General features: G+C 42.0%; 1 long non-coding RNA gene across 1 annotated transcript; it reads left to right on the top strand.

Moving 5' to 3' along the window:
- The first annotated feature begins 4,036 nt into the window (after positions 1–4,036).
- On the top strand, positions 4,037–6,196 carry LOC133635670 (uncharacterized). Its single transcript, XR_009822106.1, has 3 exons — positions 4,037–4,199; positions 5,826–6,000; positions 6,146–6,196. It is a non-coding gene; the product is annotated as an uncharacterized LOC133635670 (long non-coding RNA).
- The last annotated feature ends 283 nt before the right edge of the window (positions 6,197–6,479 follow it).

Below are 6,479 nucleotides of genomic sequence, written 5' to 3' on the forward strand. Positions count from 1 at the left end.
GAAACCAAATTTGATCAAAGTATTTCTGACTCAGAGATAGAAATACAAAACTTTTCGGTTATCAGAAAGGATAGGAATAAACACGGTGGGGGCGTTTGTATGTATATTCACCAGGATATTAAATACATAACTCGCACTGATCTTAACCACAATAACCTGGAATCTGTGTGGGCGGAAATCAAATTTAAAAATGCTAAGCCGGTACTAATAGGGACTGTTTATAGACCCCCTAATCAGAGTGATTTCTATGGGGCTTTGGAAGAATGCTTGGCGGGGACAGACAACATGGAGAAAATTATAACTGGGGATCTGAACACAGATATTCAACGCAAAGATGCGCCTGTCTTCAGATCCTTCAGCAAGTTTTGTAATCTGCACGGTCTTTCCCAGCTAATAGCGCTACCCACAAGGGTGTGTGATTCCACCCAATCAACCATAGATCTCATTCTCACTTCAGACCGGCCTAAAATAAAAAATAGTGGGGTCATGATCTGTGGTCTTAGCGACCACTATCTAACCTTCTGCACCCGTAAAATAGCTAAACCTAAAGCCAATGGCCACATAACAGCCCAATCCAGATCCCTCAAAAAATACTCCAATGACAATTTCAATTTAAAATTAGATGAGTGGGACTGGTCCCCTGTGCTCGCGAGCAACCTGGTCGATGTCGCTTGGGATCGCTTCAAAACGGCGTTCCTAAAGATACTAAATGACATGGCTCCCGTGAAAACAGTCAGGATCAAAGCCCGCTCGGAACCATGGATGAATCCGGACCTATTAGCTGCCATAAAAGACAGAGACAGGAAATACTCTGAATACCAAAAATGTAAAACAGAAGTAGATAAACAACCCAATAATATCAACCTCAAATTACTCCTTTCAACTCTCAAAAAGCAATGCAATAAATTAAGAAATAAGTCAACCAACCTGACTAAATCCTTAAAAAAAAATTACATTAACGACAAAATAGAGGAAAACACGAATAAGCCACGTGAGCTCTGGAAAATTCTCAACAACCAGCTTCCTGGTTGCAGCCAGAAACTTAAAACAAGACTCACCAACATCAGCATCAAGGAGGGTGACTCCCTCATTACAGACAAAATGGAGGTAGCTAGCAGACTTAACGCCTTTTTCACCAGCATAGCTGCAACTCTTGTCAACAAGCTGTCCCACCACTCTGGTCGCTTTGGTGTAGAACACATTAAAGCCTTCTACAGAAAGCTAGGAGTATCCAACAATGATTTCAAATTAGAAATGGTCACAGCTGATGAGGTGTTTAAAAAATTGAGCGCGCTCCACCCTAACAAGGCCACCGGCCTTGATAATATTCCCTCCAGATTCCTCAGGGACTCTGCCTCCATCATTGCCCCGATCATCACGCACATAATAAACCTATCAATTACACAAGGCCAAGTACCAAAAGATTTTAAGATAGCAAGAGTAACTCCCCTCTTTAAAAAAGGAAGCAAATTGGAACCTGGCAACTACCGACCTGTTTCTATTCTCAGCTCCATTTCGAAAGTAATGGAGAAAATAGTTTATGAACAGGTCGATAGTTACCTTGCCACTAATAAACTCATGTACAAATTCCAATCCGGCTTCAGAACTAACCACTCCACTGACACATGCCTTCTCTATCTGACCGACCACATCAAACATGAGGTGGACGCGGGCAAATACTGCGGCATGGTCATGCTGGACCTTCAGAAGGCCTTTGACACCGTTAACCACGCTATACTGTTGGATAAGCTCAGAGCAATCGGATTTAACAAAACCTCTTGGAGCTGGATGCAGTCTTACTTGGAGGGGAGGGAGCAGGTGGTAGAGGTGAACGGCACCGTGTCCCCCCCCCTCTCGGTGAGCTGTGGAGTCCCCCAAGGCAGTATATTGGGACCTTTACTGTTCCTAATATACATAAACGACATGTCATCGGCATGTGACTGTGAATTGTTTTTGTTTGCGGATGACTCTGCCCTGCTGGTATCCGGCAAGGACAAGTCACAGGTGGAGAAAATCCTCAGTGCTGAGCTCTGTAGAACTTGCACCTGGCTCGCTGACAACAAGCTATCCATCCACTTGGGTAAAACAGAATCCATCCTGTTTGGGTCCCACATCAAACTTAAGAGAGTCAATCACTTCACCATAAAAGTAGGTGACAGTGTCATCACCAGGAAAGATGAGGTCACCTACCTAGGTTCCATTCTAGAGGCTAACCTTTCCTGTGATAAAATGGCAACCAAGGTAATCAAAAAGGTTAACCAACGAACGAGATTTCTCTACAGAATTTCCTCTCTGGTCAACAAAAGCACCTTGAGGATTCTGGCGGGAACTCTCGTTCAACCCTTTTTCGATTACGCATGCACCTCCTGGTACCCTAGCACCTCCAAAACCCTCAAATCTAAACTCCAAACATCTCAGAACAAGCTAGTCAGGTTACTTCTAGACCTCCACCCCAGATCCCACCTCACTCCTACCCACTTCTCTAAAGTGGGCTGGCTCAAGGTGGAGGACAGAGTTAAACAACTTGCACTGAGCCTAGTCTATAAAATCCGCTACACCTCCCTGATACCGAAGTACATGTCAAACTACTTCCTTAACGTAAATGACCGCCATAACCACAACACCAGGGGGTGCTCCACTAACCACGTTAAACCCAGATTCCGAACTAACAAAGGTCTTAACTCATTCTCTTTCTATGCCACATCAATGTGGAATGCGCTCCCAACAGGTATAAAAGAAAGGGCATCTCTATCCTCCTTCAAAACCGCTATAAAAGTTCACCTCCAGGCAGCTACAACCCTAAACTAACACCCTACCCGGATTGCTAATAATCAAATGTAAACAATCAAATGCAGATTCTTTTTCTTATGCCTTCTGATCTCTCTCTCTCTCTCTCTCTCTCTCTCTCTCTCTCTCTCTCTCTCTCTCTATGTCCACTACCCCCCCCCCACCCCCCCCACCCCACCCCCCCTCCACACTCCTGATTGTAAATAATGTAAATAATTCAATGTGATTATCTTGTGTGATGACTGTATTATGATGATAGTATATATGATAGTATATATCTGTATCATGAATCAATTTAAGTGGACCCCGACTTAAACAAGTTGAAAAACTTATTCGGGTGTTACCATTTAGTGGTCAATTGTACGGAATATGTACTTCACTGTGCAACCTACTAATAAAAGTCTCAATCAATCAATCAAAAAAACCAAACCTCCCCCCCCCACACACACACACCTTGTAGCGTCCCGGAAGATTTACTGCTACAAAAGGTTCCGGGTATTTGTTCTGTTGTGTTTATGTTGTGTTACGGTGCGGATGTTCTCCGGAAATGTGTTTGTCATTCTTGTTTGGTGTGGATTCACACTGTGGCGTATATTTCAAAAAGTGTTAAAGTTTTTTATTTGGCTACCGTCAGTGTAACCTGTATCGCTGTTGATGAAGTATGCGTTGCATTCAAATGTGTGTGTGTGTGTGTGTGTGGGTGCAGAAGCTGCACTGACATGAAACTGGGCCGGCACTTGTTTGACTAGCTGAAAAAAAAAAAAAAATTCGGGAGGAGTGCTGGAGTCACTCCCGGGATGGTTGGCAAGTATTAGAAGTAGCGGTGAATGCGGTGTTACCGCGGCACTGCCGCAATGTATAATCGACGGTCCAGCTTGTTAATTTGATATTGCCACAAGGGCCAAGTCAAATTACACGTTGGTTCAAATTTGGCCCACGGGCCAGAGTTTGACACCCATGACCTTCACTGTAAAAAATTACTGTAAAAATAAAAAATAAAATTACAGTTATATACTCCATCTATCCATCCATTTCTACCGCTTATTCCCTTCGGGGTCGCGGGGGGCGCTGGAGCCTATCTCAGCTACAATCAGGCGGAAGGCGGGGTACACCCTGGACAAGTCGCCACCTCATCGCAGGGCCAACACAGATAGACAGACAACATTAGAGGCCAATTTAGTGTTGCCAATCAACCTATCATGTTCTTCTTAAATGCAGTTAAGTACTGTAAATTTTGTTGCATTTTTCAAAAAATATCGACCAGCAGTAAGTTGCTGTAAAACCTACAGTGTAATTCAGTATTTTTCAGACTTGTTTCTTGGGTCCGCCCACAATTCGTCCAACCGAGCTTCATTTCACCTGGCCGACCCTGCTAAATCCATCCTACTGCATCGTGTGTTTTTGATAACAAGGTAAGAGTCACTTGTACCTTGATGTGTCATTTTCTGTTTGAATTACTTTATATATATATTTATAAAGTCCGAAATGACATAGCGTCACAGTCAGCATCACAGACACTATCGTTGACCACGCGCATGTACCGCCGCATGCTAGCTAGCTAAGTTTTCTTCTTTTTTGTCATAGTCATCATAAAAGATGATAACTTGCAACATATGTGCTACGACTTGCAGCAATGTATTTGCGTATGTTAGACACATGCGAAGTCATAGTTGTATGCCTAATGCATCGTTTAAGTGTGCTTTCCCTAAATGCACAAGAGTTTTTTCCAACTTCTCAGCCTTCAAAACTCACAGCCGTCGTCATAAATATGGCAAGAGTAGGACTGATATGTATAGCGCAGAAGGTTTACCTTGTAATATTGTCTCATGTAGCGCGAAGTGCGATGATATACGGGCCTTTCTCCTGCATTTGAAAAGTCATATTACCGAAGGTAGGACAGTTACGTGCCCCTTCAGTCAATGTGAAAAAAGATTTACAGTTAAGTCTACTTTCACATCGCACGTGTCAAGGAAGCACTACGGCTACACTGAACGAAGTTTGACTTGATCAACAGCAAATCCAAGCAGCTCTTGTGTTATTAACACTGATGATGACTATTGTGATATGCAACTTGAGGATTCAGGATATTCCTGTTATGAAGACATGGAGGTCTACTTGCATTAAAAAAATGTTCACAGCACTGAAAAAAGGTTGAGAACCACTGCCTTAGGACAGTGGTTCTCAACCTTTTTTCAGTGATGCACCCCTGTGAACATTTTTTAAATTCAAGTACCCCCTAATCAGAGCAAAGCATTTTTGGTTGAAAAAAAGAGATAAAGAAGTAAAATACAGCACTATGTCATCAGTTTCTGATTTATTAAATTGTATAACAGTGCAAAATATTGCTCATTTGTTGTGGTCTTTCTTGAACTATTTGGAAAAAAAGATATAAAAATAACTAAAAACTTGTTGAAAAATAAACAAGTGATTAAATTATAAATAAATATTTTTACACATAGAAGTAATCAACTTAAAGTGCCCTCTTTGGGGATTGCAATAGAGATCCATCTGGATTCATGAACTTCATTCTCAACATTTCTTCACAAAAAAAGAAATCTTTAACATCAATATTTATGGAACATGTCCACTACGCTTTAACCAAGCCTCCATTGTTTTCTACATGGATAGTTGATTGACAGTTGGTGCCGTGTGGCACCGCCAGGTAGGGTCAAACCATCATGGCATGGGGGAAACTCTGGCTTTATGGTAATGAATGGAATAGCCTACTTGATTAGTTGTTCAGTTTATGAACTTACATTCATATTTTGTCGAAGTATTATTCAATAAATATATTTATAAAGGATTTTTGAATTGTTGCTATTTTTAGAATATTTAAAAAAAATCTCACGTACCCCTTGGCATACCTTCAAGTACCCCCAGGAGTATGCGTACCCCCATTTGAGAACCACTGCCTTAGGAGACTAGATGTAAACAGAGGAAAGAAAGAGCGAGTGAGGTGGCCATTCCAAATACTTTTAAAATGCTACCCATATTGGATACTGTTTAGGAACATAAACTGCATTTCTTGACTGTACAAGTTGCTGGTGACAAAGTCACAATAAAACGTTGGATGATCAGCATGGAAGGTGATGTCATCTGCAAAGGCGTCCAACCTAGCTTAATCTCAGGGCTTGCTGCCCTTCTTGCCACATACTATGTGTTCAACTTGGAATACCAAGAGGAAGGTCCTCGGACATTGGAATTTGTTCAAAGGTAAATCCTCTTGATACTGTTAAAATACTGTTAGGATATTTTATTTTATATTTCTCACCTCTGTTCAGGAATTTGACTTGTCATTTCCCCAATTGTGTGCCTTAAATCAATGACTCTTCTGTTCCTTTGTGTACCTTCTTATTAGGGACCGAAGCACCAGTTTGACTCTAGGATACAGAGAAGGTAGGTAATGTGCAGGTAAAGTTTTGTTGACTGGGTCAAAGAAGGAAGCACCTGTTTGACCCCAGGATGCAGAAAAAGTAGATAATTTGCAGGTAAAGACATGTTGACTGGATGATGGCAGGAAGCACCAGCTTGACCCGAGAATGCAGAGCAAGTAGGTAATGTGCGGGTGAAGATATGTTGAATGGGTAAAGGCAGGAAGCACCAGTGTGACCCCACTATGCAGGGAAGGTAGGTAATGTGCGGGTGAAGGTATGTTGAATGGGTGAAAGAAGGAAGCGCAGGTGTGGTCGAGG

The sequence above is a fragment of the Entelurus aequoreus genome, linkage group LG20 (genome assembly GCF_033978785.1).
Source record: "Entelurus aequoreus isolate RoL-2023_Sb linkage group LG20, RoL_Eaeq_v1.1, whole genome shotgun sequence".
In the NCBI taxonomy this organism is placed as follows: domain Eukaryota; kingdom Metazoa; phylum Chordata; class Actinopteri; order Syngnathiformes; family Syngnathidae; genus Entelurus; species Entelurus aequoreus.